At 46.4% G+C, this 13,121-nt stretch overlaps 1 long non-coding RNA gene across 1 annotated transcript; it reads left to right on the forward strand.

Moving 5' to 3' along the window:
* The first annotated feature begins 835 nt into the window (after positions 1 to 835).
* Positions 836 to 11,501, forward strand: LOC134560281 (uncharacterized). Its single transcript, XR_010082702.1, has 3 exons — positions 836 to 964; positions 1,272 to 1,375; positions 7,728 to 11,501. It is a non-coding gene; the product is annotated as an uncharacterized LOC134560281 (long non-coding RNA).
* The last annotated feature ends 1,620 nt before the right edge of the window (positions 11,502 to 13,121 follow it).

Below are 13,121 nucleotides of genomic sequence, written 5' to 3' on the forward strand. Positions count from 1 at the left end.
CTGTTGCAGGAAGCTGTCGCCACCACAGCGATCCCTGGAGACCTCAGCTGGTGTAAAAGGGGGCTCTGCAAGTCTCTGATGCAAGAGCTCAGATTTAGGACAGCTGAGCTTGTCACCCTCAGGAAGAACCACAGGGCCACAGCACTGGGCACAAGAGAGCTGGGGGGCATCTGCTGGCCATCTGCATTAGCAAAGCCTTTCCTCTCTCTTTTTCCTCTCAGACTGTGTTACCTGTCATCATTTCTGGGAACAAGTGTATTTTAAGAGACATCTAACACTGCCCAGTGACAGGCTCCCATTCGTACATCGCTCAAGAGTGCATTTGAATAAATTGAACCACAGCTTTTTCCAGGGGCTGCTTTTGCTCCCTCAGGCTCTTGTCTCTGGAGATGCCTCAGCTGCCTGGCTTCTGCCCTTGCAGGTGGCAGAATGCCTCTGTGCTTATCCCTGCCGGCCCTGGCTGATGGTACTGTGTGCTGGCACACCCCAGCTGTCCTGACAGCTCTTTGGGTGTTTTTCTGGATGGGATGGATTGGCACAGGCCATCAGTAAAGCCCAGAATTTTTCTTTCCATCCTTTAATGGGAGTCCTTCAGCTGATGTTGGGAGGACCTTATTTGCTTTCTTCTTCAACACTTTCCCTTGGCTTTAAAAGTATCAGCAACGGTGCTGACACTGGCAGCAATTCCAGAGTATTTTTTCCAGCTCCAGTGAAAGGTGAGTTATGACTCATTGTGCTCACTCTGACACCAAATAATTCTGGGTGTAGGTGTGTGTAGGATATGAAAGTGTTTTTTGTGTGTGACTGCTGAGGTTTCTGCTCATTTTCTGATGCTATTGGAGGCAGCCTGAACTGAAACAGAAAGATGAAGTCCATGACCTCTGCAGACCTCTGGCACACAACCAGCAGCAGGAGCTACCTGAGATGGGGCAGGAGGCTTTGTGGATTACTGCCCTGGTGTCAGGTTAGTGCCAGGCATTTGCTGTGGAGGGTCACCGCAGTTTTTTCGAGTGCCAGATGCCCAGCTAAGGAACAAGCCAAGGTCCCAGGTACAGCCCTGGATGCAGGGCTAGGCTGGGATATCAGATGCTTATGGATGTCACACCCTGAAGCAAACTGAACAAAGTGTACTTTGCAAATAACTGCTCAATAAGAGAGGAGAAGCAGAGGGTGGGATGAGCCCTTGGGCTTTCCCACAGCACAAGGCAGGGGCAGGGAATTATTTTGACTTGCAATTGACCATGACCAGTTCTTGTTTTCTCTTCTCCCAGCCAGAGACTCCGCTCGGTACCAGATGCACTCTCTCCACTTGATGCTGCCTTGCTTTTGCAGCCTGACCCGTCAAACTGAAACAATACAGGACATGTTTTACAAGGTACTTCTGCAGTGGGGAGGGAGAATTTGTAATTTTATGGAGCTTGTAAATTGAACTTGTAAAGTCCTTTAAAGCCCATAGCTTGGGCATTTCATCCTACTGATATTTAGGGATAAAGGCCAGCAAGGGCAGAGGTGAAAGGGGCCAGATTCATTGCTGAGATGACTGCAGGCATTGCAGCTTACAGAGGGAAGGAGTTTGGTGTAGGTTAACCACTGGCTTTACAAAATTAGCCTAGACCATCTCCCTTGCAGCTCTTGGGAGTCTCTCCAAGCTAGTTATAGCCTTGTGTGAATATGTGAGTACAAAAGACTCCAAGTGCAGCTGAGTCTGGACCCAAATTTTGGCTTGCACTTCATCAGATATGGCAGCACCTGCGGAGACAACTTACACCTCTGGCAAATTTGGTTTGTGTGCCTCAAAGTTTGGGGTGAGCATCCCTGGCCTGCATACCACAGTAGTGAAAGGTACCCACTGAAAAAGCCCCAGAAAAGGAATAAACAGCCATTTATTGCAAAGCACCAAGCATGAATGTAATTGGAGGCAAATTATAATAACAGTGAGTATAACAGCAGGGCTTCTAATAAAGCTTGCTCTGTGTCCTGAGCCAAGGGCTTTACCTGCCACTGTGGCCCTGCAAGGTAATTATTCCATGGGCAGCCAGGATGATTGATGGAGATATTCATTAAACACAAACCTGACACTTTGCTCTCTAAGCCCAAATAATCCAACCAGGCTGTCCCTGAACAGGGCACCCTCCCCTCAGCACGTTTTTCACGGGGGGTTTCAAAAGAAAACCAGCAGTGGAGTACCAGAGCCCAGGCCCAACGGGGGGATCCTGCCCTGCCTCTGAGGGCCGAGGGCAGGTGCTCAGCCTGGAGCCAGCTGTGCACACACGGACCCTAAGCAGAGAGTATTAGGCTGTGACAGCTGCAGCTGGCTCTGAAATAAGCACCAAGCATGAAGAGATTATGATAGATTTTACTTGTATTATGAAACTGATTTTACATCATATATGAGGCAAAAAATGTCTGTCTCTCAAAGGGATGGAAATCCTTTTGCAGGGCCAGAACCCCCAACAGAGCCAAGCTCAGGCTGCTGGTGGGGGCCAGGCTAATGGAGCATCTTCTCTGCACAGTGGCTGGTCCACAGCCTATGGCACAGAAAAAAAATCTGTATCTGACAGTCTGACTTCAGTTTGGGGAAAAAGAAACTTTTATTCTTTCTCTCTTCTCAAAAACAGTTTTCAGATTTCTTTGCTATTTTTGACCGAGAACCAGGCTGCTTTGGTTCAGCTGGTTTGGTCTGCACCATAAGCAGGGGACAAGCTAGGGAGGAAGGACTCATCTCTCCCTTCATCATCACCAGCAAAAGTCATAATTCCCATCTGGGACAATCATGCTGTGTTTGCTGCACTTCTAGGATGAGGTGCACCTCACATCCTTCCACATCCTTCTGGGCTGCTGGAAGGACCTGCCCATCTGCTTTAAACAGGCTTGGAAAGAAATGGCCTCAGAGCAGAGGGCACGCAAAGTGATAAGATCCCAGGGCAGCCCTTTCTGTAACTCCCTACAAGTGGGGAAGTTTGGTCTGCAGTCAGCAATTCCTTGTGCCACACAGATGTAAGTGCTAATTCATAAAGAGATCAATCTTACAGCATTGAATAATGCTAATGGCATAACTAGCACCACCTCATTAGTCCTCTGGTACCTCCCCCCAAGGACAACAGCGTGTTGGAGAATAAAAACCCCAGCTTCAAAAAACAACTCTCTGACTCTTTTATTACTATCTCTGCAGCTATTAACATGTCAAAGCTGCTAGTGAAGGGCCTCTGTTACTGGTACAGCTGGTTGTGAACTTTTATGAATATATTGAAATATGTAATTTGGAACCAAAAGAGTTACATACTCATTTCTGAAGCAGATCACTTTTGTGTGACTGAAATAGCACCTAATCCCCTTTCAGTTAATACCACAAAATAAAACTTCCATGTCAAAACTAAAGGAAGTATTAGCATATGATTAAAGTAACAGATCATAACTTCAGACCTTTCAAAACTTTGGTTCATGTATCTTAACGAAACTTCCAAATCTGGACACCATAAAGTCCCTGCAAAAATGCTACCAACGTCTGCTACCTTCAACTTAGTTTGAAGTTAGTGTTTAAAAAAATTCCTCTGCTGAGGACTGGCATGTCTTGGACAGTGACCAGGACCCAGGACAGCTTAGCAACAGCTCTCCAAGCAGGCTAAGGCCTTCCAGGAGCAGGTGAAGGGCTTGTTAAAGGCACGTGGGGAAGGAAACTGTGGGATCTCAGCTGAGCAAATGGGCAGGTTTGTCTGAGGATGGATGGTGCACCAGCACAGGCACTGCTGGAGGCAAGGGACAGCTTTGGCAGAGCTGTGGTTGGACTCAGCGCTGTCTCCCTGCACCATGCCAAGGCCCTGACCAGCCAGGGCAGTGGGTGGGAATCAGGGTCTCCAGGCCATTTTGAAGGGCGAATACTCCTAAAAGTGGATGTTTTTACTCTTTCAAAGCCAGTGAAAGGCTTGTGGTTCCCAGGGCACTTCTGACCCCCCTGGGATGGTTCCTCACTTCCTGCAAACCAGGTGTCTGCACAGGGAAGCAGGATGCACCACAGCTTCAGGCTCTCCTCACGGCACTATTTAGTCACTGGGGTTATGGGAAATAGCCTGAACCATCCAGGAACTGACAGTGGACCCCATCCTGTTATCATGCTCTGTGATGGCCTATCAGGAAATGACATAAACACCCTCATTACTCTCTATGTTATTTTTCATCCTTGTGAAGCATCTTTTTTGTTTTGTTTCAGCTGGCAGTAGGTGACCAATGGCAGTGCCCTGGCTCCCCACATCCTGCTGGGCAAGGTCTGCCTCCGTCCCTCTGAGAATCAGGCAAAGGATGTGTCTGTTTGCCGGTGTTTTTTCTTGCTGCCCCAGTGCTGTTGCCTAGGTCAGGAAATAAACCTTTTGGGAAGGGGCAGGAAGGCAGGCTTTTATTGAGCTGCCTGTGCTGAATGTCCACAGTGAGGTGGGCACCGTGCGTCAGCTGGGACAGCGCTGTGAGGATGAGTTCACACAGGGCTGCCTGTTTGGATCCAGAGTGACTCCAGGTCACTGACCCCTCCCTCTTGGAAACCTGCATCTGTCTGGAGGGACCTTTACAGAAACATTTCATTAAAATTTAACTTTTGCACTCTGCATCCTGCCTATGCTGAGAGGGGAAGCTCCCTTTCCAAAGCAAGCTTTCCATCCTTGGAAATACGTGAAATAGTGCTGCCAGTGAATTGCCTTCTGAGAGTTACACACTGAACTGCTGACCAGGGGGGACCCAGTGAATACAGGGAAGACCCTCGCCAGCTTAGTGCCATTGTCTTTCCCTGCTGTGGTCCCAAGCTCTTTGAGGACAGCAATATGGATATCACAGATACCATGGGTCTGACCAGCATGTGGCACTGAGCAGGCACCAGCCTGATACCTAGGAGGAGCCCTCTTACTCTTGTCTGCTTTTCCTGCTCTGAACTGCCCAACAAACAGCCAAGGAGATCTGTCACAGGGTGATTTTCTGATTTACAATGGGACTATGGTAGAATATTTCTAGCTCAGTTAACAGCTGCTTTGTTAACCCCTAATTTCTCCCATAATCTGTATATTTTTGTCCCAGCTAGGGCATGGTCTGTGATATATGATGGAGAGCTTTGCCATTAATCACGTGCAAGTGAAAGTATAAACTGGTTTTATTAGTTTTCAGTGTGCCAGGTCACATAAATTAACTGGAGCATGTGTTTAATGTGTCCTGAGCAGTGTCTCCTAGCTTTCCTGGTAAGTCAATAGGAACCTCCTCTACCTGCACCAGCAGCAGGACCACAAACACTCCTGTGCTACCCTTGGGGTGACTTTTGCCTGCACTGCACTTAGGGCCTGCCCATCCCTGTGGAAGGAGTTTTTACTGTGACTGAAGTTTGTAGATGGGGGAAGCTCAGGCAAAGGGAGGTGACACAGAGGGTGTGCAGCAGCAGCAGGGGACCAGGCTGTATCTCTTGAGTGAGACTCGTGGGGCAGAAGTGTGAGCCCAGTGAAAACCTCCTGAAACTATTTCACTGCAACCCAGGATGCTCTTACATCTAAAACTCACCTACTTGGGACAAAGCTATGAAAAGAGCAGTGACTCAGCTCTTTATGGCTCCAGTGCAGTTGCATTTCCTATGGAGCACTGTCAGTATCACTCCAAGGGCTTGGATTTTCTTGGAAAGAAAGGGTGTAACCAATTCATTAGCTGACCCTGGCATCCTGATTTACATAGGATGCTTCTGCTCTCTGACTCTGCAATAATAGTGGTGATTATAAACACATGATGGAGAGGGCTGAGGGTGGTGAAAGCCATTGTAATCACACATGGGGCGGCGTGCTGACGGACGGGCTGTGCCTCAGGATCCCGGGCCCTGGGCAGCCTGCTGAGCTCCCACACAGCGCAGGAAATCCCCAAAGCAGGGCAGCGGCTTTCCTGCAGGAATTCAGCTGTCCCCACAGGGGTCCTCCTGACACGGAGCCGCTGCCATGGAGCGACAGAGAAAATATAATATTGCCTCTATGAAATGCTGTCATCCAACTCTGGGATCACAGCCTGTGATCCTGCACGTGCAGTCTAGACAGCCTGTGTCTCAGTCCCGCAGCTCAGAGCCCCTGGATTGGCAAAGCCAGGGCAGCTGGAGCACAAAGTGTCTGCACTGTTTTTGTGCACTCCTGGCCCTCGAAGGATGCAGAGACTGATCAGGTTCTCACAGACAGGGGACTCATTTGGCTGATCTGACCCAGGCTGGCTGCAAAGCCCCTGAGCTTGATCTGGTATCATAGGTAGGCTCACACTCTCTCCTGACCTTAAATATACTCTCTTGATCCTATTTGGATACTCAGGTTTTGCTCAAAATAGCTTTCATTCTTCCTAGTGCTATCAGAAGAACCTTGGCATGAGAACCAGATGTGGTACCTGCTCTCCTGGCACCCATTCACTTATACAGAGAACATCAATCTGTGCAGGAGTGTGTTATAAATTATTTGATATGTATGTAAATCCCAGAGCCACAGTGTCCAGCCTCTTCCACAAGCTGATGTGCAAAACTCTTTTACTTGAAGACTAAAAATGATTTGCTGGGTCTCACACTTTCCATATGAACTTGTGGGGTCTCTGTGTGAAAGAGATGGACAACACCAGGCTAACCTGCCCCCTGTTTTGGGGAGCTGTCAGATCTTTCTCCTCCCTTGTTCCACATGAATGCAATTTTCTGGCTTGCTCCCATCACTCTGATGTTTCCAAAATAGCTGCAGACAGGAATCCAGTGACTTGGTTGTCATGCTTTTTTGAAGAGTTTTCACCATGATTTTTCTATTATTCTCTCATTTTGTTTTGCTTTTGTCTTCTGATTTTACTTGCTCAGAAAAGCAAAGTGAGATTGGATATATAGGTTTGAGGGAAGAGAGAATGGTCTTAAACTTTAGACTCCTCTGTGCATTTCGAATTTTCCCTTTCAATTTACAAACACAGAAATACTTTACATTGAGGTTACTAATGCCCAGTGCATTAGCAAGAAAAGACTCAGAATCTGAATATACTTACAAAGCCAGCACTTATTTAGACAGGATGAATTAGACCATTTACTTTCTAATTGAATGTTTTCACTTTCTAATTTTATTTCTGATGCAGGCTAGGATCTCCCATCAAGGGAGAAGTAAGATTCCTTTTCTGGGTCTAAAAAATGAACTGAATAGTTCATATAGAAAGGAAGATGCCTTTTCTAACACTGGCAATCAGCATTTAACTTTGAGGCACCAGTGTTTCTAGCATCAATCCATACATAGTATATCCTGTCTAGTGGTCTCTAGGACAGTCTCTCAATAACTCCTATTCTCATAAAGATGTTTGTGTTCTTGATTAAAAATGACCATTTATTATCTTATGGAAGTCTGACTTCCAGTTTATCTTTCAGAAATTATTCCTGTGATCAAATTGCCACAATGAAAAAAGATTTCTTCTTACTATGTCCTTCTTCCTTTTGCCAATGGAACTCATGTCCTTAAAAGGTCTCATGTAGACCCTTTGGTAACTGGTTTGGGAATTATTCTTGCAATTCCCTAGCTACTGACTTGGCACTGCTGGATATTTTTCTGGTGCAGAAAATAAGGTGGGAGGGGGTGCCCTTTCAGCAGGTAGAAGGAACTGAAGAGATGTTGAATACTTACTTGGCACTCGCTCCAGTACTTAAAAACACTCCTGTTTCCTGACTGGGTCCTATTTTTCTCTTAAAAAATATTCTCTTATTTGTGATCTACCTGCAGGTGCCCGGGTTTATGTTGGCTGAGTGTCCACGTCCTGAAGTGACATCGACTGTTTGAGGATTTGTTTCTTGCCTTGCAAAGACATTTAAATTTCCAGAGCCAGGGACCCCATGACCGTGGGCTGGTGACTGGGTTTGTTTTCACACACAGAGGAGAGGGATGCTGCAGATGACGCTTGCTGGGGGCTCACCCAGCCCTGGCAGGTGCATGGGTTGAGATCATGCTGGGAACTTGAATTGTTGCCAAGCTGGTGTGAGAGAGGATCATCTCATTTGTCCTTTTTCCACCCAGTTGTTTTTTGTCAGCTGTTTGTCCTATCAGCTCACACAGCAATGCTCTGAGCTCTGCAGCCATATCCCAAATATGTCCCTCCCATGTCAGAGGCTCACATTTTCACTTTCACAAGCTGCTGTGTCTGCTGGGACTTTTCTCAAGTTATAAGTCCATTTATGACTGAGAAAGACCGTAGTTTAAGCTTGAAAATATCTCAAGGCTCTCTCAGGACTTCCTTTGTGTCTATCATAATCTTAATGGTCTGGGCATGGGGTGACTGCTTTGTGCCAGCTCCTCTAGAGATTTCCTGTCACTCTACCACTTTACCTGTGGAGGGGAGCTTGCAGCAGTAATTTCTGTTACCTTCTCTTTTTCCCTTTATAAATCCATGAGGAGACACAGTCAGCAAAGGACAGTCTCTCAGTTTGCACCAGGCTTTAGATGAGCTGCACACTCCTCAGTTATGGGGAGCCCAGGGCCCACCCAGACATGTCTATGTTCAAAAATTAGGGCTGAATCCCTTCTCTTCAGTGTTGTGCCAATCCATCCAAATTCCCTCTGAAAGCCAGGCCAGAAATACTGATATGTCTAAAGAATTCATGTCAAAACTGTCCCCAAACCTGGAAACCCAAATGAGACACAGGCTCCCTCTAGGAAGGATGTTAATATACAAAAGTGTGACACACAATGAAAAAGAGATTACTGGACAAAGAGTTCTGTAACCTTATTACTTTGCAGTAAATATGGATTATGTGTTTCACAGATTTCTACTCTACTGTCCTATAACTCCCTGCAACAGGAAGACTTATTTTAACCAAATGGATCACACTTTCACTTGTTTTTCTAAGAGCAAACCATCTGTGCACTGGGGAAGTTTTTATGGCCTATGAAGGAGTACTTATAGGTGCAAAATATCAACATTCCTGTAAAATTAAATTAATTACCTGTTGGGAACAAGGATTCCGTTCTCCCTCGTTTAACTGGAACTCCCAGGTCTGCCCTGCAGTTCGCTTCGAAAGTGGGAGCTCAATCAGATTAATCAAGACGAAAGGCATTTCCGCTGGCTACTCCAAACACTGAGCTCCCCTCTGTCCTTATCATGGAGCTGTTCAATCACCCCTGCCATGGAGGAATGGGATTGCTGGGGGACAGGACAATGCATGGGCTTCCTTTGACTCAGATCCACCTTCCTTCCCTTCAGAGCCACTCTAGCACCTTCTACTGCTTGGAGCCCAAAAGTAAAAGCTGCTCCAGAGGGATGCAATGAGATGGCCTGAGCAAATGTACTTGCTGAGGTGAAGGAGTCCAGATTATAATTTCACTGGCTCATCTTTCCCATCTTTTTTTGTGCTTCATTTTTTGCTCTTTTTCTCTGAGAATGATTACATGACTCTGTTACCTTCCCTTTATATTTCATGTGGCATCAGATATGCCACATAGTTTGCCATCACAGCCTTTCCTTTTGTTTGAAAAGTGTGTAATCCATCCCAGCAGATAGCTACACTTCGGCAGGAATACGCTCAAAATTCAGTGATGAAGCATGAAGTGTAATGGATAGTGTGATGTGGAAGGAAAAGATGCAAAACAGACACAGCACTGCAGGAAACTGCATAAATGTCAAGAAGCCACTTTAGCGTAGATCTTGGGAGAACTTTCTTTACAAAAACTGACTGATTCCTCAGAAAATAGACTCCCACTTCTGAAAGCAATACACTCTCAAATGCCCAGTTGCCATTTACCCATCTGAAAACCATTTTAAAGTCAGAGGAATTTCAGAAGCAGCCCATCTGTCAATTATTTTAATCCCCTAACTATAAATATGGAGAAATCATAACCACAATGGTGGAATCCCTAGCAAAAGCCTTCCTAGCTGCCAAAACAGTTTAAGGATCTGGAAGCAAAAACTTTGCCATTTTAGCTTATGCAGCTGACCATGTAGTGCCCTTCTGGTTACAGCCTTCATGAATGTCTCTAGAAAACCTGCATGTGAGAACACCAACTGCAGAGAGGGGCTGACCACAGGTACGTCCCATGTCCTGGGATGACACACTTCTCCACACTGCAGCCTCATCATTGGAGAAAACTCTCCATGCTCCTCGCAGCAATTGTGATTTAAAGTCATTAGAAACAGGCAGAGGCACAACAGATAGAGCTGAAAGTTATAAATTTTTACATTCTTACAGTTGGCTCTGGAGACTTTATGTAGTTGATTCAGGAAAACACCTGCATTAGAGATGAAGAAGATTAATTGTGTACCCCGAGTCCCCAGTACAGAACCTTTCCTTACAATCCTGTGTGCCACTGGTGCCAGCAGAGTTTTTAATGTCTTGGACAATGGATTTCTTTGTCTCACGTCTCCTGGAGGATGATTAGAACCCATCAGATGAGTGTCCTTTAGTTTTAGGTTACCATTTAGCTTGAGCACACTCGTGGTGCTTGGTATGAGTACAAGTCCACAGCCCAATGTGACCTGGCTCTGGTGTGACTGGGGAGGGGATAGTGTGTGCTGGCACGGGGCTCACAGGAACCCGGCACCTTTAAGACAATTCTGTGGCTGCGTTCCTGCCGGAGGAGGAGTTTCCCCCTTTCTTTTAGTCCATGTGACACACATTGAAGGAGCCCTGAAATATTAAAATAAACAGAAAGCTTGACTTGCAGAACCTGTCTGCTAAGCCAGGAATCACATTTCTTGCTGCAGTTTCAAACCGCCATCCAGAGACTTGTAAAACATTGACAAAAACCCCTTTGCCCCCAGAGCTTTCAACAAAAACAACAGCCAGTGCTTGCACCCATCTCTGAAAGAGCAAATATGTTAAATTCAGTTCTCACTTCACTCTCCTTGCTTTTACCCCCACAAAAGAACCTCTGAGCATATTCTCCTTTTTAATTTCAATTTCTTTTCCATTCCTGCTATTATAGCTGATTTAAGGATTAGAAGGCCCACACATGCCAGATGTGAGGGAAGCAGGCTTAGTGGATGTAGTAAAAGAAATATAAGGAAACCCCCTGATCTAAAGGCCCATTTCCTGCTCACTCTCATCACTGCCTGCTTTCAGTGGGGAATGAGTAATCTCGTGTTTGACAGAGCACTGCCAGCCTGCAAAGTGGGACAGCTCTGAGGCTGCCTTGCTCTGCAAGGTGTAGAAAAGCACAGGGTACCCAGGAGAAAGACTCTAAGCAGATTATAGGTGGATCTAAGCAGATGTTACATGGATGCTGGCTCTGTAAGCCCCATTCCTCAGGGACACGTTGGACTCAATAACCACCACACATACACACACAAGGACAGGGCAGGGTTAGTTTGTGACTCACCCAGGAAGTCTGCGGCACTGCCAGGGACTGCACGCAGGTCTGAAGGATGAGTGTTTATATTCTGCATGGTAGACTTGCCTGTTTCTCCAGCTACATTCCAATAAAATGCCTGTTGCCATCTCTATTGTCAAGAGAAGGACTTCCCTAAATGACTTTGTTTGAAAAAAATCTCAGTGAATAGAAATAATGAAGAATATTCATGGTTGAGGTTTGAGCTTCAGAATAACTGAAGAATTTTTTTATGCCCTGACACTTCTTTGTAATAAATACATACTCAGAAGGATGCTGGGAATGTCTTATTTGACTGAGATGCTTGTGAATTTATGTAGAAAAAAGAACTGAGCTATTTTCAAAGGTGCTTGGTGTTCTTGTCTACCCTTCACCCCTCTACAATCTTAAGCAGTGGGATTTGAGAAGGTGTGTGAAGTGAAAAAGCAACTTAATTCTACATCCAAGCAAGCCAACTAACACTATCCCACCAATAGGACCAACATATTTCATAGTAGCTGCTGGCAGAGTATCCCAGGTTAGGTATCCAGTGCTTCCAGTAATCCACAGGCAGCAGCCAGTTTTCAACTGGGTTCTTTTTGTGAAGAAATACCAATCCCACAGACAGATGGGCTTTTTCCTCCTCTGGCTTTCTCAGGAAATACTCTTTCAGCTGTTTGGACACACAGATCTTGCTCATCTCAGAGCAAGGACAGCAGGGATAGAGAGCATCCTCCTCTCACCTATCCACCCAGCTGGACTCAGCTGGGGCTGCTGAGCAGGAGCAGAGCTCTAAGATCCCTCCATCCTGTCAGCTGAGGTGAACTTTGAGAGCAAAGTTGGAAAGTGTTAACTTCTCACCAGAAGAGTTCTCTCTTCTGGTGAGAGAAAAGACAGAAAGGTGCCAGAGAAGAGATAAAGCCTTTCTAAAGCAGCAGAGCAGGAAGGGGCAGCTGTCTGGACTGCTGTGCTCTAGGTGATGGGAGACAAAACCATCCCAAACACCATCCCACGGATGAATGGGAAACCTTGTTTTGCCTTGGGGGCGTTCACATTCAGTTTAAGAGAGAGGTTTGCTCATATAAGCCCCAAGCACCAAAGAGGCCAGGAAAGCACAGACTTAACATCTCAACAACTCACAGAGGAGGTGACAGAGAGATGGTGCAACAGAGGAAGGCATAAAATTGTAAGCTTTTATTAGGTGTGGATGATAACAAACGCGCTAAGCAACCGCTGTGTGTTTGGCATCCCAGGAACACTAGAGCTGGCACCTAGGGAAATGAGCTCTCCAAACTGTAAAGCTCAAGAGCTTTGCTGAAAATATGTCAGCTCTTTATCAAATGCTGCAGGAGATCAAGTGAGAGAATTTGTTTCACCTGAATCTGCAAGAGCATCTGTCTGCCTGCTGGCCTCCCTAAGTGCTGGCTGAGTGCTTTGCTCTTCAGCCACAAGTGCTGGGAGCAAGGTGTGAGGTGCTGAACTGAAATCACCAGCTGACAACTTCCAGGGGAGCTTGGGAAGCTCCCCGCAGCCTGTTCCCTCTTACACTTTCTGACTCCCATGACTGTTACATCCCCCTGGGGAAATGGTTTCTTCTCCCTCAGGGACCCCTGGAACTCCTGTCATGTAGTCTGACCCTTCCTTCCCCTTCTGACCCCATTGGCTGTGTGCCAGCTAGCCCCTCCCTCAGAGACCCTGAGAAAAAGGGACCCCTGTCCCCCGGGAGCTCTCTCTCTCCCGGGACATCAACCTGGAATAAAGGACTTGCAGCTAAAAGGGTAAGAGAGCCTCTTTTGAATCCTTGTCCTGTCTTTCTTGATA

This window comes from Prinia subflava, chromosome 19 (assembly GCF_021018805.1).
Source record: "Prinia subflava isolate CZ2003 ecotype Zambia chromosome 19, Cam_Psub_1.2, whole genome shotgun sequence".
Classification (NCBI taxonomy): domain Eukaryota; kingdom Metazoa; phylum Chordata; class Aves; order Passeriformes; family Cisticolidae; genus Prinia; species Prinia subflava.